The sequence below is a fragment of the Lepisma saccharinum genome, chromosome 19 (genome assembly GCF_977018435.1).
Source record: "Lepisma saccharinum chromosome 19, izLepSacc3.1, whole genome shotgun sequence".
NCBI classification, from domain to species: domain Eukaryota; kingdom Metazoa; phylum Arthropoda; class Insecta; order Zygentoma; family Lepismatidae; genus Lepisma; species Lepisma saccharinum.
The window spans coordinates 46,711,872-46,734,990 of record NC_139247.1 but is presented as its reverse complement, the minus strand read 5'-3'; the positions used below and the strand labels follow the sequence as shown (position 1 = coordinate 46,734,990).

Genomic DNA, 23,119 nt, shown 5'->3' with positions numbered 1-23,119 from the left:
TGAATAAATGAATTAAGGACATGAAGAATTACGGACTATTACAAAATTGAGAACCTCGTAAGTTATTGAATTATTGCGAAAGGTGCGCTATTCTTGGTCTCTGTGTAGGCTTAAGGATAAATTCATTTTTTTTATTAAAAGAATTACCGTTTGTGCCTGAAAAGAAGGTCTGAATGAAACAAAATATTAAACAATGGAACATGCACTAATAAATGATTGCATGAAGCATGTAGAAAGTTGCTATCTGTAGGCGAAATATTATATAATTATCCTGACGAAAACTAGATACTTAAATGGGGATCGTCGACTAAATAACTTTTATATAACCCTGGCCAAGTGACTTCAAAAGAAAACCCGATTATTACATTCGGAGCAGATTTTATGTGATCACTTTGCCTATGCATTCTTTAAATTTATTTCTGAAATTCAATAGTCTAAGCTCTTAATTAAAAGGAATGATCATTCTGCCATCTGTGCTTTAATTTCACAAACAGTATGAGCACATCAAATAATGATTTTCGGATAATTTCCAATCTCCAAAAGATGATTAAGATTTCTTGCTGTTACGCAACCAGTATAAGCACGTATCCTTCAACGATAATCTTCCTATGGGTTACTTGAAACAACAAATAAGCTTCTTCATACCTCCAGAAGAATGAATCTATTTAGAGATACGTAAGATTCCTAGAGCAGCATCCCTGGAAGTGATCCACAAGATTCACCCGTCACCAGGAGAGTTTAACACAACTTTCAACCAAGGTTTCGGAGCGGAGCGGATCAACGCTCCGGCTGTTGCCCACGCTCCGGAGCGAGGAGCGATATTCTAAGAACTTGACCACTCCGCTCCGGAGCGCTCCGAGGTTGGATAATACGAGTGTATACAGAAAACTAACGATCAAAGTTTCCGAGTACATTAGTAATTTTGTTTGTGGAATTTGTACGGCATTTGAAAATCGCCCGTTATTGTTGTTATAAAACTGATTATTACTAAAGCTAACGCCACGGAAACAGTCCAGTCAAGATCACGTCACTCACCTACAGTGTTGCCAATAAGCAAGGAATAAGCCTTACACAATACACCAGGGAAGGCACACTCAACCGCACACGTACAACGCGCAATGTGTCAACTGTGAAGCGTAGAAGAAGTGTGGCAAACCTGGAGGGCCAGGGGTGTGGAGGAGGCAAGGGGAAGCTTCGATCTTCACTGGACTGTTTTCGTGCAGAGAGCGATATTATTATTATATTAACAGTTTCATACATCGGAGACACATTTAAATCAGATATTTTGTCTTTCTCGTGGTTAGTACTTACCAATTATGTATTGCGGAACATAGTGGAAGGTGCCATTATGCTTTTTGCACGAAAACAAACACTTTTTCTGCTAAAATAAACCATTTTCCTTAATTCTACGGAAAACACGTCACGGTGCGATATCGCTTGCTTTGCGAATGGTAACGCTTCTTTTGTTTTCGAATATCAATGTTTCCAACTCTATTGTGCAGGAAAGTTGTAATAAACCGGGGATCACGTCTGGAAATTGTACATTTTGATGAAACATTGTTCGTTAGCCCCAAAAACCATCCACGGGTAGCCCCACAAACCATTGACGTTAGCCCCAAAAACCATCCACGGGTAGCCCCACGAACCATTCACACGAGGTTAGGTTAGGCCTGTTAGGTTAGGTTCCATTAGCACCCATTTCACCCCTAAATTCATCGAAAAACCATTTTCCTTTCTCGACAAAAAAACCGCGCGTTTCTCGAAGAAAAAAATCGCGCGTTTGGAAACCCTGATTCCACTAGCGAGATCGCGTGACTTCCGACGCTAGAGCCATCTGCAGGTACATCTTGGAAACAACGGCATGATGTTGTCGATTTTCACAAAATGCGTAATATTATTACATGAAAAGTGATTATTTATTGTTCTGCTGCATTGTACGATGAAGTTTTAGGAAGAATATATATCGACCAAGGTTGTAAACCTTGGAGAAACTTATTTCCGTAAGTAGTTTCTTGTGTAAAATTGAAGAAATGTGTCTCCGATGTATGAAACTGTTACCATTATTATTATTATTATTATTATTACTATTTTCAGTATAACTTTTACTACTCTACTACTACTTCTGGGGACAATATATTTGAATAGCAGGTGTGCCACCTGTGGTTTTATAAGTTGAGAGAATGGAACCACTCTCATTTCCTGCCACCAGGGATCGTGACTGAAACTCATTTCGGTTCAACATCTGGTTCGGGCTAAGCACTTCGGCATATCGGCCCGACGTTACAGTCCACGCCGCGGGAGAAGTGAGTTATTCCGGAATATTGGTTCGAGTAACACTGGCGAAACTACTGGAGAGAATCCATTCGACCTTCTGTTCTAAAGGCCAAGAGCGCGCAGAGGAAAGGCGAAGCAACTTGTACGGATGAATATAAAAGGCAGACGGGTGTTCATGCAAAACACTTGCTGGTGCATGATTGCCATATCTAACTTTCTTTTACGCTGGTTATGTATGATACTTTGAATGTAGCGAAAGAGGAAAGTTTAAAGTAATTGGAAATTCAGGTTGCTAATTTTAACTTTTCGATTTTTGAATGTATGAAGTTGAATATCGGAATCATGCTTATTAATGTTACCGTAAACACGGCCAATTAGGAAACGTTTTAATTTGAAATACAGAGTTGTCATATCTAACTTTTTTTAAATCCCGACACTAGAAAGTTGAAAACCGGCTTAACCAAAAATGTAATTTGCCACATTTGGTTTAATTTTATGAAGGTATAAAGTCGAAAATCGGAATGCTGTTTATACAGCCGAACAGGGGAATTTAAATAGTATGAAATATAGGGTTGTCATATCGATTATTTTCCCCAATTTTAAAGGCAGGAAGTTAAAATAGGTATTTAATGGTTACACACGTATATTACAAAATAGGGAACTTATAAAAGACAGAAATGTGTGGTTGTCATATCTTAATATTTCAATTTGTAAGCAGTAACTGGAAATAGGCATGGTGGTTATAAGAAAATTGCAAAAATTTGGAAAAACGACGAATGGAATGTTGCTATATTTAACTTTCTGAGTCTAGAAAGCCAGAAAACGTATACATATAAAATTAATAATTTTTGTATTGAGTACGTTGTACACAGCAAACTGAAAGCAAGTTTTCAGTAATGAACAATGTGTAGTCAGCAGATAAGTCGAAACAAGATGTATAAATCTTAATAACCGTGATAAACACAAAATGTAATATTACCTACTTGGATAGGGGCATGTCCTGAATTTTATGGTTTCATTTTGAAAACAGGGCTGCGAGCAATACGGGCCTTCCTCACTGATTGCATTTGATTTGATTTTTGTTTCTTAGTTTTGAATTTTGGCTAATCGCGACGATGATAATGAGAGAATTGATAAATGTGTACTGAAAAAAAAAGTAGCGCGCTGTGCTCCGATAACATAGTGGTAACAACGTCGCCTTGTAATGAAGGGGCACTGGGGTCGATACCCGGTGGAGGGACATAGTAGCTCGAATCCCACTTTAGGTAGGATTTAAACTGTAGGTCTATTCTCGATAGCGTATTGTTGAGTCTTAAATCCACCAAAAGTCCATAACAAAAGACATTGTTTCAACATGTGTTGAATGTATAATTCCAATGTATATTGTGATAAATTAATCCTTAAGCAAATATAAATTTGTAATTCTGTTTAACAATAAGAGACTTCACTTTCCTTTACATCTATTCACAAGAGCATAAAAATACAACTTGGAAATTAATTTCCAAATGAACAACCTCTTATTTACATCTTTTACGTGTGTGTGTGTGTTTTCTGAAATCTGGCAAAGTCCTAATAATGTATTCGCTTATAAGTGTCTATTACATAACACAAAGCATCATTGGGCATTCAATATCAGACGAATAACGAATTCCATGGGAATATTTCTGCGAGTTCGTGGATGTGAGTTCAGCTCTCAACGACAAATGGTGTTGGTTTGACCCGCGTTAATGTCATTGGTGTTTCCTTTGTGTTTGTTTCTCTATCACAGTACATTTCTTTTCCATAGTTTCGGTGTCCTATTTTTTTACCGACTTATCTAGGATTTGTTTAAAATTACGGATCATGAGAAATATACGATTAAAGGCAAGGCAAAGGTAATAGTTCGGAAAAGACAAATTGAAACTTATACTTAGTTGAAAGTACAATTTGTCATTGTTGATTACAATTATAGAAATAACTAGATCGAAATACTTGGTTTTCTTTTACATACATTTTTTTGTAATTCTTTTTGTGCACCTTTCCATTCCTATTTGAACAGGTAGACTATAAATAAAAACTCGGCATGATTTCCTTCAATTCATTATTACAGTATAGATCTTCCATGGTTCTCGTGGCTTATGATACACAGAATTAACAATTACGGATTTTTGTTTGTTGTTCTTGTATATTGATTTAACAAATCTAGTCACCTTATAATTCCATTAACCGAGACTGGTTGGAATGATTTCTCCATAGGCATGGACTTCCGGAAGGGAGGGGGCCACGCCACCCGGAAATGAAAGTCAATCAAAAAGTACATATTTCACGCATATAATTTCATTTCAGTCACAGTAATAAGTTATATGTTAATTATTGTAAGGACGTTGCAGGAACATGATAACTTCAAACTGAAGATTTTTTTAAAAGAAGTAATACTATTTTGGGGAAATTCTGCCTCATTGTCATCGTCCCCCCTCCCTTGGAAAAATACCTTGCTTGTCCCTTCCTGGAAAAAATCATGAAGACGTCCATGTATCAGCTGCGTTAAAAATTTCATTAAATGTCTATATATCACCGTTGACAAGCACACATAATATGCATGTAATGATACAAGAGAACACAGCTTTTAAAGGCCTCTTTACCGTATTTGACAGTGAAGAGAAGAACAACTCGCGCAAGTAATACTTTTAAGATAGAACAATCTAGCCAGAATTGGTGTAGCATAATTCTAATACAACTGGCAACACTGGATAAGTCGAACGCAACGTACAGCGCAGCGAACGAAGTTCTCAGCCCCGAAAGCATGCACAAACAAGCTATGTACCAGTTTCACCCTCCTCCCCTCTTGAAACGGGCACAAGATCAATGCGCTAGCCGATTGCACTGAGTCACCTGCAAGGAACACGGAATACGGCACAAAACGAAGCTGTCTATTGTATGGAGGAGGTGGGTCGGACAAATCTGCAAAGCAGAAAAACTGATTGCTTGACATTATTCGTAACACATAACATTCAAACTCTTATATCTAAGAGTCACAATACAAAATAGTACATCCGAATACAGAAATACCGTGCGTTCATTTCGATCTTCAGCCGAGAGATCGGGAGAAGCGTGGCGGGCGGCGCTGATGGAGATGCCGACATTTGCAGCCTGTAATGCCCGCTTATTTTTATGGACATATGCATACATTCATATAAATATTGCAAAACGAGCACTAACCTGTGTTATAAGGGTACGGTTTTAATTTTAGTAGCTTAGTAGCTGTATGTGCTGATGATTTTGACACGTCCATCTCACGGCGTAGAGGTTTGTTTGGAGAACGTTCTAACGCTGCACCAATTTCATCGAGTGTGCTTCGTTTAGAATCCGTCGTTTTTGCTTAGGTGTTTTAAAATTTAACGATCCAGTTTCACGTAATTTAAGGACAAGATATCTAACCGTATCTCTATGTGGAGGTGAAACGCCTAGGAATTTCTGTACAAATTGCCTACACACGTCTCGACACGAGTCTGTTTTCACGTAAGTGTCATACATAAGAATTCTTTGTTCTAACGTGAACCTTGCGGCTGGCATTCCAATCGTCTCACTGACACAACACACATACACACTGCAATAACAGAAACAAGTAACTGCAAGTAACCAAGAATAACACTCTTGGGCACAGTACGAAATTAACACGCTCTTGGTTTACATCTGCTCGCCACTATATTCACAGCTCTGTGTTCATCTAGTCACGAAGGAACAAAAAACTCGAGCTCTGAGATTTCGGATTGCAAGGAAGCTCACGAAAACCATTGACTTTTAACGGTTTTGTCTGCAGCGTAATCTTGATACAGTGTTGCACATTCGAAACCTCCAAACGATCGACACAAAACTCTTTCAAGGATATAAACTTAAGCAGGACGTTACTGGTCAAAACTATGATTAAAATGTTTCATTATCTGTGGCTCTTAACATCGTTTCTAAAGCGTATTTTTTGTGTATATAAGGGCAGAACTTGGATGAATTACAGATGATGAATTATAACACAGGTTAGCGCTCGTTTTGCAATATTTATATGAATGTATGCATATGTCCATAAAAATAAGCGGTCATTACAGGACACAAATGTCGGCATCTCCGTCAGCGCCGCCCGCCACGCTTCTCCCGATCTCTCGGCTGAAGATCGAAATGGACGCACGGTACTATGGTATTTACGTAATTCATATTTCAACTTACATCAAATGAACAATTTACGTACTATAGCTCTCTCTCTCTCTCTCTTGAGCCAAAACAGCATTCTTACCAATGTTTAATGTGCATGATTGATTCATTGCTTTAGTTGATTTTACTTCTCATCTTTGTCGCTTTTGGCTAATCGCAAAGATGGGGATGATCGATGTCATGATTAAATTGATGAACGATACACACAAAGATTGTACACTCGCATCACTTAGTACTCCGGCAGTTTGTTTCTTTATACAGCATATTTGCAGAAGATACAATTCAACGTACAAGTGTATCAACGTAAGCTCTATAAAACAAACTTATTACTAACTTCGTTGACCCTGTACAAGCCCATACCGGGATTTGAACCACCCCACGGATCCCTGACGTCGTAGGGTGCTGTGGTGTAGAGCGACCACAAACAAAAAAGCTTCTGCCAAAAGTCCCCGCGCACCTCCCCCTTCACCCGTTTGACTAGGGCCATAAGGAAGCATGATCCACTCTGTCCCTCCCCTCCAAGCGGGAGCAATCATACAGACAAACAACTAGAGTACGTGGGAACTATAACCACTCCGTCACGCAAGTCGGCTTTAATGTACTGCACATTCCCATTATTCATAGTTGCATTACAGCATTCGTGTAAAAAAAACTCCTAACCGGATCGGAGCGTGCTGTCAAAAGCACCACGCTCCCGAGCGGAGTACTGCTGTACTCCTCCGGAGCGAGGAGCGGAGTAGAACTGACGCTTCGAAGTCGCTCCGCACTCTGCTTTCAACTGTACCGCCTTCATGCAATGAAAAATTCAAATAAACCCGGCACATTTGCATACAAATTGGTGACGCGGTGCAACACACACAAAAGACTTCGAAAAGAGTGATTTCGCCAATGAACTATAGTGATCACCATTTGATAAAACAATGACACACAATTGAATCGCTTCTACAGGATCGCTACACATTCAGGCGTACATATTTAAATGTCCCACACGCAATACAAATTGACAAACTCAATTCACTTCTTTGAACTGATCCCTTCTCCCTATCAAAACTGCTTTTCTGTTTGTCTCTACAATGACAGCTTCTCTCATTCATGTTCGAAAGAAACAATTGTAGGAACTCATTGTTGAATGCAACGCCGCTATTGTTTGAACGTAACAATATTTACCTAGCGCTCCAAGGTGGAAGATCAAAATAACGGTGATATATTTTCTTTGGAATCTTGTTCGGAACATATGGTCCCCGTAAATACAAAGGCACTTCAACTTTCATTGTATTCTACATCAGGATATAATTTTAAATTCGTTCCTTATGTGTGACTGCCACAAGATTACCACATAAAAGTTTCATGAAAAATATCTATTTTTTTTGTGTAGTTTCTCTTTCCTTAATTATCTTATGTAGCGTTACCCCCACACCCCCTATACGTCTTCATGGCGTGGTGCTATGCACAGGGGAGCACTTTACCTTTTTTTTCACATGCGCTTGGGGGGTCTAATGGCTGGTTCTCGGCCACACTGCGGCATCAACTTTTCCTGCTATTTCCTCATACCAAGTTCTGTGAATTTAAATAATACAAGTCCGGAAACTTCTGAAAAAGTTCTCGGCAATGCGGGGATTCGATCCCTCGACCTCTGGATCAGCTGCCTTATCCACCAGGCTACGCTGTTACTTCCTTTTGAATGGTTTATTACTAGTATTTCCTCATAGTATTGCCTGTAAATTGAAATAAAAGAAATAGCGAACCTTCCGAAAAAAAAAGTTTATTTTTCTTGTGCGAGATTAGACCTTTTTCACAAAGGACAACTGCACAAATTGTTCCAGAAACTATCGCCAGGGTGTGAGACAGGATGAAACCAAAAATACGTTCTGGAGCATGATCAATTAATAATTTCCCCTTGGAAGCGATTGCTATTTAACCTGTTAATGGCATATTAATTTTTGGTAATTCGAGGTAGTTTTTGCTTCATTTTGCCAAGGTATGTAGCAGTGATTTTTCAATTGTTTAATGCTATTTTAAAACATTCAAGTTAGGGATTGGTCAGTGTGGTATTTAATAAATTTCCGGGGGGAATTTTGCTGACTGTCTAGAGACAGCATGTGCATGGGCGTCCGGAAGGGGGGGCCGTGCCCCCCCCCCGGAAAACGAAAGTCAACCAAAAATTACATATTTCACATATATAATTTAATTTCAGCCACAATAATGTGGGTTAATTATTGCATGAACATGATAAATTCAAATTTGAGCAATGTTTTTTGAGGGATGAACACTATTATTGGGGCAAATATGCCATGTTGGCGCCCCCCTGGAAAAAAATACCTTCCTTGCCCCTCCCTGGAAAAAATCCTGCGGACGTCCATGAGCATGTGATAATGATTTTATACTCTATATATATATATATATATATATATATATATATATATATATATATGGTGGCCGGTGGCTCAGTCGGTAACGCGTCTGACTACCATGCTAAAGGTCCCGGGTTCGATCCCCGCCCGGTTCAAATCCGGGAACTTTTCTAACGTTGGAAGCGGCCCCGGCGTCCACCCAGCGTCGAATAACATGGGTACCCGGGGAAATCCTGGGGGGTAAAGGCGGTCAGGGGCGTGGTGCTGATCACATCACCCCCACTCACGACCGGATCAAGAAAGTGTGGGGCGTTACCCCCACACCCCCTATACGCCTTCATGGCGTGGTGCTAAGCACAGGGGAACACTTTACCTTTTTATATATATATATATATATATATATATATATATATATATATATATATATAAAAAATTGTCCGGGTGAGTTTTTTTAGCTTGACACAACGAAATATCTCGAAAAGTACGAATCTGATCAAAAAAAAGTTCTGAATGAAATTTGTTCATCTCGAAGGGGCTCATCCAATGATGCCAAACTCCACCCCCACCCCTCCTGGGGGTGGGGCGAGGAGCAACTTGAAAATCTCAAATGGGAACCCCCAGACAAAAATACGTAGGTTTTGTCTGAAACATGTTGTTGCATTTGTGATAGATGGCGCTGTAATCACAAAAAGCAAGATTTTGCGCAATTCTCGAGAAATACTGTCCTCTTTGTCAGGCTTCGTGGCAGATGATGCCGTGTCTGTTTGACCAGGAAATAAGGTGCAATGGTTTGTAAGATAGAACATGCGGTTCTGAAACTTGCTCGGCAATCTGTTAAAAACGAGGTTAACCAATGATAAAACTGTAAAACGTTGAAGAAAGGGAATGTAGAGGAAAGATGGGTAAAGATGTTAAACAAAATGAGAAGATAAAATCAAATAGGCTTTAATGTAACGAAATAAATGACACGAGCGTTCATGATGATAGAAGAGTTCCAAGGCGGGGGGATGACGTAATAATTCAGGAGTAGCGGGGAAAAGGAGGGGTAGGGAGGAAGCAAGTGGGCGGGGTCAGTACCAGCCATCGGCAGCACAACATTAGCTGTGAAGACGAGTAACTCGACGATCCATTCCGCGGAGGTGAGATTGTTTATTTTCACGTGGTAAAAGGTTTTTACGGAGCTTTGAAATCTTCAACGTTTTACAGTTTTATAAGTGGTTAACAACGTTTTGAACAGATTGCCGAGCATGTTTCAAGACCGCATGTGTTCTCCTAAATACCATTTGACCTTGTTTCCTAGTCAAACAGACACGGCATAATCTGCCACGAAGCCTGAAGAAGAGGACGGAAGTAGTGTTTTTCTTCCTTGACTCCAATAGTGGTTATAATGCAGGCTATAACGGTGCAAGAGAAACTTGAAATGGTGTACATTTATGGAGAAAGTGGCAGGAATATCAATGATGCTGTGATTCGTTATGCTCAACGTTTACCAGACCGGGTGCGATCGCACGCTTCTTTTCGCAGTTGTTCAACAGTTCTCCACCGAGGGAACTGTACAACCAAAAAAAAAAAAGGAATCGCCGAAGAACAATTGCTGGAGAAAATAATGAAATTGCGGTGTTAGATGAAGTGGCTTATAACCCCCACGTTAGTACTCGACAAATAAGTCGTGAATCGGGAATTTCGCAGACTACTGTGTGCCAAATACTGAAGCGTAGAAAATATCATCCGTTTCATGTTTCGTTGCATCAAAAACTTCATGGCGATGATTTTCAGAACCGAGTGACATTCTGCCAATGGGCGCTTCAGCAAATACAAGGAGACCCCAATTTCTTTACTCGCGTTTTGTTCTCTGACGAGTCGACTTTTACAAACCACGGTACGATTAATCGACACAACATGCATTATTGGAGTGTCGAAAATCTGCATTGGTAACGCCAAGTTGCACATCAGCGCCCTTGGAATGTAAATGTTTGGTGTGAAATAATTGGCGATAAACTTATTGGTCCATATTTTATCAATGGGAACTTAAATGGTGAGAAATATAGAAACTTCTTGCAGAACGAACTTCCAGTATTGCTTGCAGACCTTCCCTTAGACGTGCGACAAACAATGTGGTTTCAACATGACGGTTGTCCAGCACATTATTCCGTTGCAGCACGGGAAGTATTAGATCGCGTGTAGAACCGTCGGTGGATCGGAAGAGGTGGTCCAGTGTCTTGGCCTGCAAGATCGTCAGATCTTACTTCGCCTGACTTTTGCTTGTGGGGCTACGTGAAGAGTGAAGTTGATAATGAACTGCCAACAACGCGTGAGAACATGATTGAGCGAATCACAAATGCATGTCAAAAGATTACACCGGGCACGCTTCTCAGGTGTGTCCAATCATTCCAAGTGCGGATAAATCAGTGTATCGAAGTGGGTGGTGACATTTTCGAGCACTTAATGTAAAATGATTATTAAAAACAGGCACCCCGATGGTGAGAAGCGAGGGGACTCACCTTACAAAAGCACCCCGATGGGAACAAAATACTGCTACGTCCACGTCGTTGTTCCTGGGTGCAGTTTCTTATAAAAATTCAACATGCCTCATGTCATTTTGCGATTAAAAGTGCATTTTTTACCATTTCCGAATTTTGCGATTACAGCGCCATCTATCACAGATCCAAAAAAAAGTTTGACAAAACCTACGTATTTTTGCCTGGAGGCTCCGAATCTGCAAGAAAAAATGGGGGTTCCCATTTGAGATTTTAAAGTTGCCCCTCGCCCCACCCCCAGGAGGTAGGGTTGGGGGTGGAGTTTGGCATCATTGGATGAGCCCCTTTGAGACGAACAAATTTTATTCAGAACTTTTTTTTGATCAGATGCATACTTTTCAAGATATTTCGTTGTGTCAAGGTAAAAAACTCACCCGCTAGGGGGTTACCTTGACAATTTTAAAATTGGATATGGCGAAAGAAGTCAAGCCAAACGTCGTTGTGTGTGTTGATTCTTATAAAACAAAAGCTTTGAAGAAAACTTATTTTTAATAGTTGAATAGATTTCAGCTCTCGGCAGTCTGGAAGAAAAAAATGCAAGAAATACGAGAAAACTAATTCCATCTTGAGTAATATATTTTGTCCTGCTTGTTTTTACTTCAATGTTTGGCCCCTTTGGATATGATTTACGTCCAAGGTTGGGGGCAAGGTCCCCCTAACTAAATCACCAATAAATGATTGTTTCCCCCGAAGGATAACATTTATCAAGCAGAAGGGGGAATTCCTCCCTCATCCCCTTCCTGCGATTGGAAACCGTTTATATGTATTGTCCAGTAGTGCTGAACCAATTGCGAGGGAGAAGAAAATATGGGAGGGGGGGATTCTGTTAACTCAATAGCAGCATGGTCACAGTGGGCAGAAAAGGGGTTATTTTCTCTAGGGCTATGCGGGACAGAATATTTTTGGTCGGGACAGGAAATTTTTTAAATCCTGACATTCGGAACGGGAAAAATTCGACATTTCCCGACCAAAAAAGGTAGGCCCTTAGCTAGAATTGATCTCCAGGGGGTGGTTCACGGGTTATCAGGGGGGCTATGTAAACCAAGTCCAATTTTCAAAAGTTTAACAGTATTAAATGAAGGTAAATTATGTGGGGGGGAGTCATTAAGTTATATGAAATTTAGAAATATCATACAACTACTACATTTTTTCTATATCTTGTAGAAGGTTTTTTTTTGTGTGTGTGTGTGTTGACTGCTACTGAAATCAACCCTTACTGCACACTCCATACTACTTTTGATGAGAGATATTTATATCACACAAGAAAAAATGCACAATATTCAATCATAGTGCCTACAGTACATTCAACCCCCGGTGGAAGCAATGAAACTCCCCTTAGTTCCAAAAACTTGGGAGCTCTTGACTTTTGACACAGATGCGGAGGGAATTTGAATGATGTCATTTTAAAGTCACAGATTTCTGTAGAGATAAACAAGTTGCCCTGTGAAAGAACCGTCTAGAGTAGAGAATCTTCTAAATACTTGCCGCTACTTATACATTTGTTCATCTTATTTGTAAAAGGAAGTATTAGCTGTTGTTCATGTTCTGTGAATTTATCCTTCACCAAAGCTGGGAGCAAAATAATATCTGCTGTCTACATTTTCACTCTTCACTGCAAACAAATTACAGAAAATAGTCTTGTATAATGTCAAGGGGGCTGAAGGCAGTGTGTGTGGGGGGGGGGAGGGGAGGGAGGAACGCTCAGCCTTCCTGACCCCTGCCTGGTGAAGAAGGTCAAGATTATATGGTGTATGGGAAGCTTCACAAACATTAGCATTTGTCCAAGCAAGCTCGAGCTGTGCATCAGTGGAGTGTTCTCAATGTTACCTCCGGTAAACTGACTTTACTCTTATATGTTAGGCTTTAATATACACAGTGTTCCAAAATGAATATCGGGGTTTTAATTAAGTGTATATTCTATTACATATACAATACAGAAATGAAACATACCTTAAAAGGAAGGGTAACTCAAAGAGTTTTTTGTCACAAGTTGCAAGTGTTCAATGTGGGATCCCCTTGTGACACGGAACACATCTAGTCTGTAGGCAATTTCTTCCCACGCTGAAGCTAGCATGTCTGGTGTAACAGACTCCACAGATGCATCAATCCTGCGTCACAATTCAGGGAGGTCGGCAGGTAGCGGTGTCACGGATACACTATCCTTTACATACCCCCTCAAAAAGAAATTGCAGTGGGTGAGGTCGGGAGATCTTGGTGACCATTGCAGAAGAGCCACGTCATCCTCACAATGACAACCGATCCATCGTTGGGGAAAAACAGCATTCAACCAATTCCGTACTTCACGATGGAAGTTAGGGGGCACGTAGTCTTGTTGCCAGATGATGTTCCTTTTTTGCTCACGATCCAGTTGAGGGAAGAACCATTGCTGGAGCATGTTCAAATAAGCAGTACCAGTGATAGTGTTTTCCACAAAGAAGAAAGGTCCATACACTTGTCCTTTGGATAGAGCACAAAAGACATTCACTTTTGGTGAATCCCTCATGTGCTGCACTGTTTGGTGTGGATTTTCAGACCCCCAAATAAGCACATTATGCATATTCACTCGTCCACTAAGATGAAATGAGACTTCATCACTAAAGATCACACGTGTAAGAAAATCATCTTCCATGTCCAGCACATTTTTGCAGAAGTTGGCATGGGTCACATTATCTTCAGGCTTTAGGGCTTGTAACAGATGTAGACGGTATGGCCAGCCTCATGTGCAGTCTCTTTCGTAACACCCTCCAAACAGTCGTGGACAGCATTGACAAACGGAATACACAATGCTCAGGTAGGGTACAACTCGATCAGTGCACATAAGCGCAGGCCTCCAATCCTGTGCCGTGTGAAAGAAAAAAAACTGTACCTACAGCCAGTGTAAAAAGTGTACAAAACGACAATACCAAAATTCTCATTTTTGCAGACAGTCACGGACGAGCATTTGCAAAACTTATCCATGATGAATCTCAAAAAAGACTGCAGTGCTGTAGTAAACCCAGGTGCGACCTCGCAACAAGTCACAGAAACATTACTGAAAGATTACAAAACTCTAGGCTCGGATGATTATGTTATAATCATCAGTGGGACAAACGATGTTGCGAAAAACCAAGGGTGCAACGTAACCCGTACACTTAAACACAACCTACGTAACCTCACTCACACTAACATAATCATAGGAAAACTCCCCCATCGTCATGATCTCATAAAATATATATTAATGATTTGCCAATAAATTTAAATTCAGCAAAAACCACTCTTTATGCAGATGATACAAGTGTAGCCATCACCGGTGGTAAGGAACAAACCCTTAACTCTAATATCAAACATGTAACAATTAAACTCAGCGAATGGTTTACTGACAATAATTTAGTATTAAACAGCAGCAAAACTGTTGCTATCAATTTCCATCACACAAGGAATAAAATGATAAATGAACCAAATGTTACATTAGGTAATATGACAGTAAATCACGTTAAAACAGTCAAATTCCTGGGAGTATGGATTCACGAAAGCTTAAAATGGGACCCACACATAGATCACCTTTCCGCAAAACTAGGCAAAATTATATTTGCCATTAATACACTGAAATCAATATCAAACTTAGAAACATTGAAAATACTATATTACACCATGTTTCAATCTTTATTAACATATGGTATAATCTTCTGGGGAAATTCCACTAATAGTAATAAAATGTTTGTGCTGCAAAAGAAAATTGTCAGAATAATAGCAGGAGCTAAGAGAAATACACCCTGCAGAAGACTGTTTAAAAACTTAGGCATATTACCCTCACCATGCTTGTATATACTTCATCTGCTGATGTATGTAAAAACTGACTTAGACGATTCCTTCAAATGTAACAACTCCTCACATAAATATTATACAAGGAATGGCAGCAACCTTACAATACCATCACACAACACCACATTATTTGAGAAAGGACCGAAATACATGGCTGTTCACTGTTTCAATAACCTTCCAAGTGATATAAAAATAATATAATCAGCTACCTCATATAAAAAGCATGTAAAAAAATATCTATTAGATCATTGTTTTTATTATGTTAAAGAGTACCTGACAATAAATTGCAAATTGTCACATCCTAAATGAACTCCTAGGACATGTATATGTATGTATTGATTTTATCTATTCTATGTATGTAAATTAATGTAAACCTTGCAACTAACACTAGCAAGAACAAGGAGAATCAATTATAATGTAATCAATGTTTTTTTTAAATGTTATGCATAATATCTTCATACTTGTACCTATTTGAAAATAATTATTAACTGTAATGTACCGACATGTTCCATACCATGTGTGGAAAACAACCACTGTACAATGGTCAAAGAAATGAAATATATCATATCATATCGACTCGCCCGCCTTACAAATTTCCTGGGACTCCGACCGAAACTTGCTCTGACCTGTTCCACTTGCTCATCTGGTAGACGTGGTCTTCCGCAGCTCTTTCCTTTGCACAGGCATCCCATATTCTTAAATTGGTTGTACCATCTTCAGATGTTGTTATCCGATGGGGGATATCATCCATATTCCCGCCGAAAAGCACGTTGCACTCCAATTGCAGAGTTACACCTTGTGAATTCCAAGACACACAAGGCTTTATGCTCAGGAGTCATCTCCATCTTTACTACTAGCTCCGTGCTGCAGGCGGAGTTACGAAACATCACCTGCGAAGTAGAAACAAAAACTGTTTGAGTTACCCTTCCTTTTAAGGTATGTTTCATTTCTGTAATGTATATGTAATAGAAGACACACTTCATTGAAACCCAGATATTCATTTTCGAACACCCAGTAGTATTTGCTAGTTATACATTACACAAACTATTAAACCAAGCTTCTAACCACAATTTAAATAAATTTTTAAAGAATTAGACTGGTTTACGCACGCCACTGATAGTTCTCCATCCAGGTTGGCAAGTCAGGGTGTCAGTTCCACCACTCCAAACAGTGTTGTCGGGAGAACACTGCTTCTTCGTTTCTGCTGTGTGTGCTGCACTTGGCAGAGGCAGTGTTTCTAGTTGAAGGGAAAAAATTCAGGTCCAAATTTAGGTTTTAAAAAAAGGGAAATTTTATGGAAAAAATAAAAGAATTGCCTGAAAATTTGAAGTTGTTTGACTGTGCACACCATGCACACACAAAAATAGTGATTACCTGATCGACAAGTTGTGGATACTTTCAATTTAGGTCTACTATCACTTTTATTTTGCACTATTTATCAATATTTACTAGACCTCAATTTTAAGATTAGGAAATTGGTATTGTTACTGTTATATGAATAAGCGAGTTTTGAAACTCTGGGACAAAGTCATACCACAGATAACATTTTAACAAGTATAGTATGGTAATTTTTATTTAAAAAAGAAATAAATGTCCCTCTGAAAATAATATTGTATGTCAAGCACTATTACTCTTACAAGAGTACTGTAATGTTTATGGGTGAAAACATTACTTACAAGCATAATTTCCCGATTATCATCTTAGCACGCTCTGAAGTGTCAGGTGTCGCAGGTTCGAATCCTCAGCAAGAAATGGTTATTTCAAGGTTTGTTGTTGTTATTTTACTTACATAATTATAAAAATTAATAATTACATACACAAAATAATAATTTTATTTCAAAAATTCACAATGCATCCTCGTCGTCACGATTATCCTATAAAGCGGAAGCCTTAAAGGTAGCAAGGGATATATAAAATAGTAGTGGTGTCAGAAACGAGATTTCTGTGGATTTAGCGAAACATGGGAGTGGGAGTAGTTAGGAAACAGAAAACAGATGATGACTAAATCTACTCTACATACGTCTTATTTGAAGCGAAAAGTTTTGCGATTTGGGCAAATCTGGTTTCAAAAGAACTAAAATGGCAACAGTAGTAGAACTGGATTTCTTGCAGGTTCCGAAGGAAATATTAGGGAAGCGCTGATGCTGAGAGGGGAGGGGGAAAGGAGGGTGCTTCACGTGTTACAAAAGTAAACAACGGTTTGCGGGAGGGACTGTGCAGTGCGAGTTTTGTGAGTGGTGTCTTTCGTCTTGGTTGTTTTCGGGCATTGTCAATTAATTAACAAGCGGAATGGAGCTTCCTCACAGTTCCGAGGTGGCAGGTTCATCCTATCTGAACAATGTGTGTAATTGTCCGATAGAAGATATTTTGAAGCAATCTTTCGGTTCGTTCTTTTGCAGAAAAAAGCAAAATTGTGGCGAAGGGAGGCCAAAGCCTATTTTGAACGATTTAAAAACCAAGTCGTCTGCTGGGTATGACCGACATTTTAATGTTTCGTGGTATAACTACTATCCGTGGTTATGTGCAGTTGTCGAAACTGTTTTGTTGGCCATGTAGCTCTATTTTCGGGTGAAAAAAAGTGTGGAATTCAGGTGTGGATAACATGGACCATGACCATGACGCACCCAAAAATTCAAATTCAAATGAAAAACTTCACTTTATGACAGCATCATAGAACTTTTTTGATTTGATTGATTTTGCTTTGCTTGTGCCACTTTTGGCTAATTTGCGAAGATGGGGATAAGTGATGATATGATGAAATTGATGAATAGACATCACAAACGTCCATGCCCAAGTCAGGATTTGAACCCGGGATCCCAGCATCATATAACTATTTTCAAAGAAGAGTCGTCGGATTTATCTGCTCTATAAGTAGCCTTCGATGTTTCTGTAAGTATCAAATTACGTATTATTGTGTCAACAACCAATGTTTGCGATTTCACTTCAGTTCTTATGTCATTTCTTTTCCTGATTAATAACTTTACCAAAATCTAGTATTGAATTGCAGACGTACCAGATTAATATTATATGAACTACTTGGAAGACTTAGGGGGGGGGGGCATGAGGTGGGGAGGCACCCAAGTCTTATGGCTCCTCCCTTAAATGTCCTACTGATAACCGGTAATACTTTTAAAAATCCCATGCCAAGCCACTGCAATACAGTTAATTAATGGTGTCAATTTAAATGAGGTAATAAATAATATTCTACTGTAACATTTTTTTGTTTTATTCAAAATAAAAGAACTAAGAATGTGTTTTTGGCTACAAATGTAAACTTTTTTTTTTTTTTTTTTAAATCAACACATTACAAGATCATTAATATACATTCAAATCAGATTTCATGAAAAAGTTTCTATACAAGATGAATACAAGCAATATATAAAAAAGTTAAGAACATTACAAGAGGTTACATGAACAAAAATAATTTTATTAATAAATAATACAACAAAACTGATTTTCAGTGACACCAAAGATGTTAAACAGGTTACAACAAATGTTTAATTCAACAAGTTTGGAACTTCATTTTCACACTTGTGATCATATTCATTACATAATACAGACAGTAGTAATCAATTTCATTTTTACAGTAGCACACAACAATATTTCTGCAAGTTCATAAAGTAACAGCGGAAACTGAATACAATAACAATATTTGTAGCTTTATGGGTATATACATTCATTGACACAAGCAGAGTTAGGGGAACCTGTCCTAAAATGACATACGGTAAGGAAAAAATGCTGTAGCAAGTGTATTAATTGCAACTCTTTGTTTATTTTTTACATATTAAGAACTCAAAGCATTACCTTTTATATGGTACAGTTAAAAATAATATTTGTTATGTTATATGCTCTTTACAAAGGTTTTTTGAAAAATGCAACAGTGTGTCATTTTACCTGAGGTACTTAGATAAAATGACATACCCATTTATAACACGTAATTGAATCTTACATACCCATTCATATAACACGTAATTGAAACTTTTTACTTGCATAAATCACAAGTAAATGTCCTTGATGTCTTTGGTATACCAGCACACTAATTGTGCGCCCACATTGAACATTGTATGCACTTCAGCCATGTTTCGTTAGGTTTCGAATGACTGAATATGTCGTTGCAATGGCATTGCATGGCGCATCGTCATTACTATCATGTAGCTCAGAATCATCATCGTCATTATCATCAAACTGAAGTTTAATCTTGGCTTGTCGAGCTGCCCATCTTGATTCTAATATTTTCTTCTCTGAAATTTTTGTCTTCACTTCGGCGAGATAAGGGCTACCTGTTAAGACTTGTGGTCCCTTATGCTTCCTTTTTTTGGAGGACCTGGCCTGGGATGTAGAGGGTAGTGGTGATATGTCGATTGGACTGAGCAATGAGGGTAATGAAGTTGCAGTTACAGATGTGGTACCACAAGGTGATGGCATTGCAGATGGCGGAGGAAAAGATTGTGCAATTTCGGTTACAGGAGTCAAAGCTGGAGATGATGATGATTCGGCCGCAGTTTCAGGTGTATCAATTCCCGGCTGGGTCCCACCTCCCCACCGGCGGAAAAGTTGTTTGGTAACGACCCAATCCTTTATCAACTCCAATCACCTGTTTCTTTTTCCCCTGCACTCTCCTCCGCAGAGTAGCCTGGGGAACGCAGAATGTCTTGGATGCACGTTGCAAACCCATTTCTCCATTGTTTATTGCATTTATAGCACGTTGCATAGTGTCCTTATGCCATGACTGTCTGTCAGTTTTTCTTACGTACTCTCCAACCATTATTTCTGTAGCCTAAAATAATAATGAAAGAAAACATTTTCAGTCTGCTTTCCATAATATCTACAATAATTCAGTTGCAATAGTGATTTATTTAATTAACTGTAGCCATTACTGGTACTATATACACATTGAACAACTTTCAACACTTACATATTTTACGCCTTGGCAATAATAGAATTCCTATTAAATGTGTAGGTCCACAAAAATATTTACTCTGGTAAAATGACATACTATGTCAGTTTATCCTAGTTAAGAGTATGTCATTTTACCCTCTGTCATAACCTCAAACAGGTGTGTAAATGCTCGCGTTTATGAATACTTGCAAGATTTTACAATGGGTTTATAATATGCACAATATAACTAATTCCTTACCTTATTTATACAAATGTTGGTCCGCTTATTGTAATTGTAGAAATCTGGCATCAAACAATGATCTGATCACCTCAAACTTTTACAACTCCGTATTTGAGGATTACACTCCTATTCTGAAATCGTTTACACAATGGCACCGCCACTCACACAGGTTCTTTGTTGTCTACTACAGTACACAATCAGAGACTGAAAAGTACTGCCCCTTGCGGCAGTAACGAGAAATTCAAGGTATGTCATTTTATCTGAGTGTCATTTTAGGACAGGTTCCCCTACACTTTAATCTTTCTTAAAACTATGTGAACGAACTAAGGTTTTCAGTGCATTTAAGTTAAAAATAGAACAAGACAAGTAAAGAAAAAAATGGATCTTCCATTTTTAGACACACATTATTGAGTTCACCTTTCCCAATTATCCATGTCTTTTCTTTGTACAGTATAAATTGTTCTTCGAAACAAAATATATATATATAATATTGACAATACTTTCATAGGTTTGCTGCTTTCCAGCTTTCTACATATACAGGGTGTGGCAATGAATCAGGTGATTTTGCAACTGACTAGTAGCTGGGTCAGAGGCAGGGACGTCGTTAGGGGGGGCACGCGGGGGCACTGGCCCCAGCAAACGTCCATGTGGCCCCGGGAAACTGTTCTGTATTTGTTGGAAATTTTACTTTGATGATGACAAATATTGCAAAATAATTCTTCAGTAAATTTTGCTTGCAGTTTGAAACACTTCTTCAATTTTCAGTAGCACGAACCCAAGCAAGGCATTTTTTTCCTATTTCCCTGTTCCTTGCTTGTTGAACACAAACAGATGTATTGGGTGGGGATGGAGTTAATGGTTTTGTGGTCTGCCCTGGTCAGGGAAATCTGATACCTATTGAAAATGCACTTTTCCTCCCTGCTGCACACCAGATCCAGGATCCCCCTCAAAACCCGCACTTTCTCTTCATCTGGCCCTGCACTGGCACCATGGGCACTGAAAAAAAAGACGACACAAACAGGAAGATTTAGCTACTAGTGGCTAGAACTTTCTGGGTTACTTTATGGTTCAGAAAAGATATCCCCATGCGTTTCAAATTCCAAGAACAGAATTCTATTGTTTCCGCGTTCTAACAATGTTTCAATTAAGGAAGGAAACTAGGTATGTAGCAATTGTTTTTACAGCCGTCTGCATGCTCTATAAGTATTATGTTACAAAATTTGTATATATTTCTGACTTTGTGAGTTTTCTTCATTTAGCCTCCACCTGCAAATGCGGAAGCTGCTGCTGCTTAGGTGCCTAGGTTGGATAGACATACAAATATAATTAATCCCTAGTCATGCAGCGAATAATACTTATAATATAATCATGAGTTATGGAGAAGCAAATAACTTATCAAGCATTTTCTGTTTCTATTTGCTGTGCAGTGGTTAACAAGGTGCATTACGATGCCAGGGGTCCTGGTTCGAATTCCGGACTGGGCGTGTGTGTTCTTTATGATGGTCCTCTCATCAATTTCACATCACTCATTGCCATCTTCTTCTTCACGATTAGCCAAAAAGTGTCAGAAAAGCGATGTAAAATAAACCAAATCAATCATTTATATATTTCTATATTACGTTGCTTTTCTACCTCTTGGGTTAAATGCGACGATGAGGATGAATGATGAGCCGAAGAAATGGCGATGGGACAGACATGCTAAAACCATACCTGTCCAATGTCCGAACCTTGGACCTCTAGTTTCGTAGCGTGTTATACTCACATCAGTGGAATTCTTAGGAAGAAAAACTGTAAAAGTAGGGTGAAAAGAAGCAAAGTTGTACGATGCATAAAAAGCCATGTTTAGTTCTTCTAAAACCTTCCAATTATCGAGTTCGTGTTTTAAGTCCACTGTATGCACAGTAAGGTTAATCGGGGATCTGAACCACTATGTGCCTTCACCAGGTATCAAACCCGGGATGCCTTGATTACAAGGTGGCGACACTGCCACTGCATCATCAAGGAGGCCGAGAAAAACTTACAATTAGTCAGTAAAATTAATATTAAGGGACAAGGCCTGTGAAGATTTCTTTCATTCAGTTGCACGTGGTCATCACATCGATTCCCATAGTTTCGAGAGCAGAATATGCTTCTATATCGCTTTCAAATACTTCCAAAAATTGTCCTCACGATGTTGGAACAGCACAGAAATTTGGGAACTAATACAAGAAGGCACATACCCAGGGAAGGGGCTCGGGGGCTGTAGTCCTTTCCCGAAATCCTACAAATATCCGATTTTAATAATGTGTAGTAGTAATTAAATTTACTTCATTAACAGGATTAAACATCTTGTATATGGTAAGTTGCAATATACCAAGAAATTCATCTTCAGCGCATTTACTCCTCCCCCCAACCTTTTCGTCTTTAGATGGCGGCTGCCGATAAGGGATAAGCCCCTTCCAAAATCAAATTCTGGCTACCGGCCTGACCACCAGGGATCGAACCTTTCGATTGATTAATTGAACTGGTGTTTTAAGTCCTCTTTATGCACAGTAAGGCTAACCGTGAGTGGACCTACAGTTTAAAGTGAGATCCGAACAACTATGTGCTTCCATCGGGAATCGAACCCGGGCAGGTTCTTGAACCTGCCGAACCAAAGACGAGAACGTAATCATTTGAGCATGTGGGAATTTTGTTTTATCCAGTGCCATCATATATTCAGTTTTCCACACACAAATAAGATTAATTTTAAGAAATTAGACATGTGCATATAATTTCTTATCGTCATCATATCCCAGGTGAACAATCAGATGCCATAGAAGACTTGTGCCAGCCCTTTAGAATAGTGCTTAACGCGGTCGCCTTGAACTAAGAGA

General features: G+C 39.0%; 1 long non-coding RNA gene across 2 annotated transcripts in view; it reads right to left on the bottom strand.

Moving 5' to 3' along the window:
* Positions 1–15,776: 15,776 nt before the first annotated feature.
* The window catches only part of LOC146003133 (uncharacterized), a 57,674-nt gene continuing 50,331 nt past the window's right edge, over positions 15,777–23,119 (bottom strand). For both annotated transcript variants that reach the window (XR_014443785.1, XR_014443786.1), the window contains one exon: positions 15,777–16,035. This is a non-coding gene — a long non-coding RNA (uncharacterized LOC146003133). The remainder of the gene's footprint in view (positions 16,036–23,119) is intronic.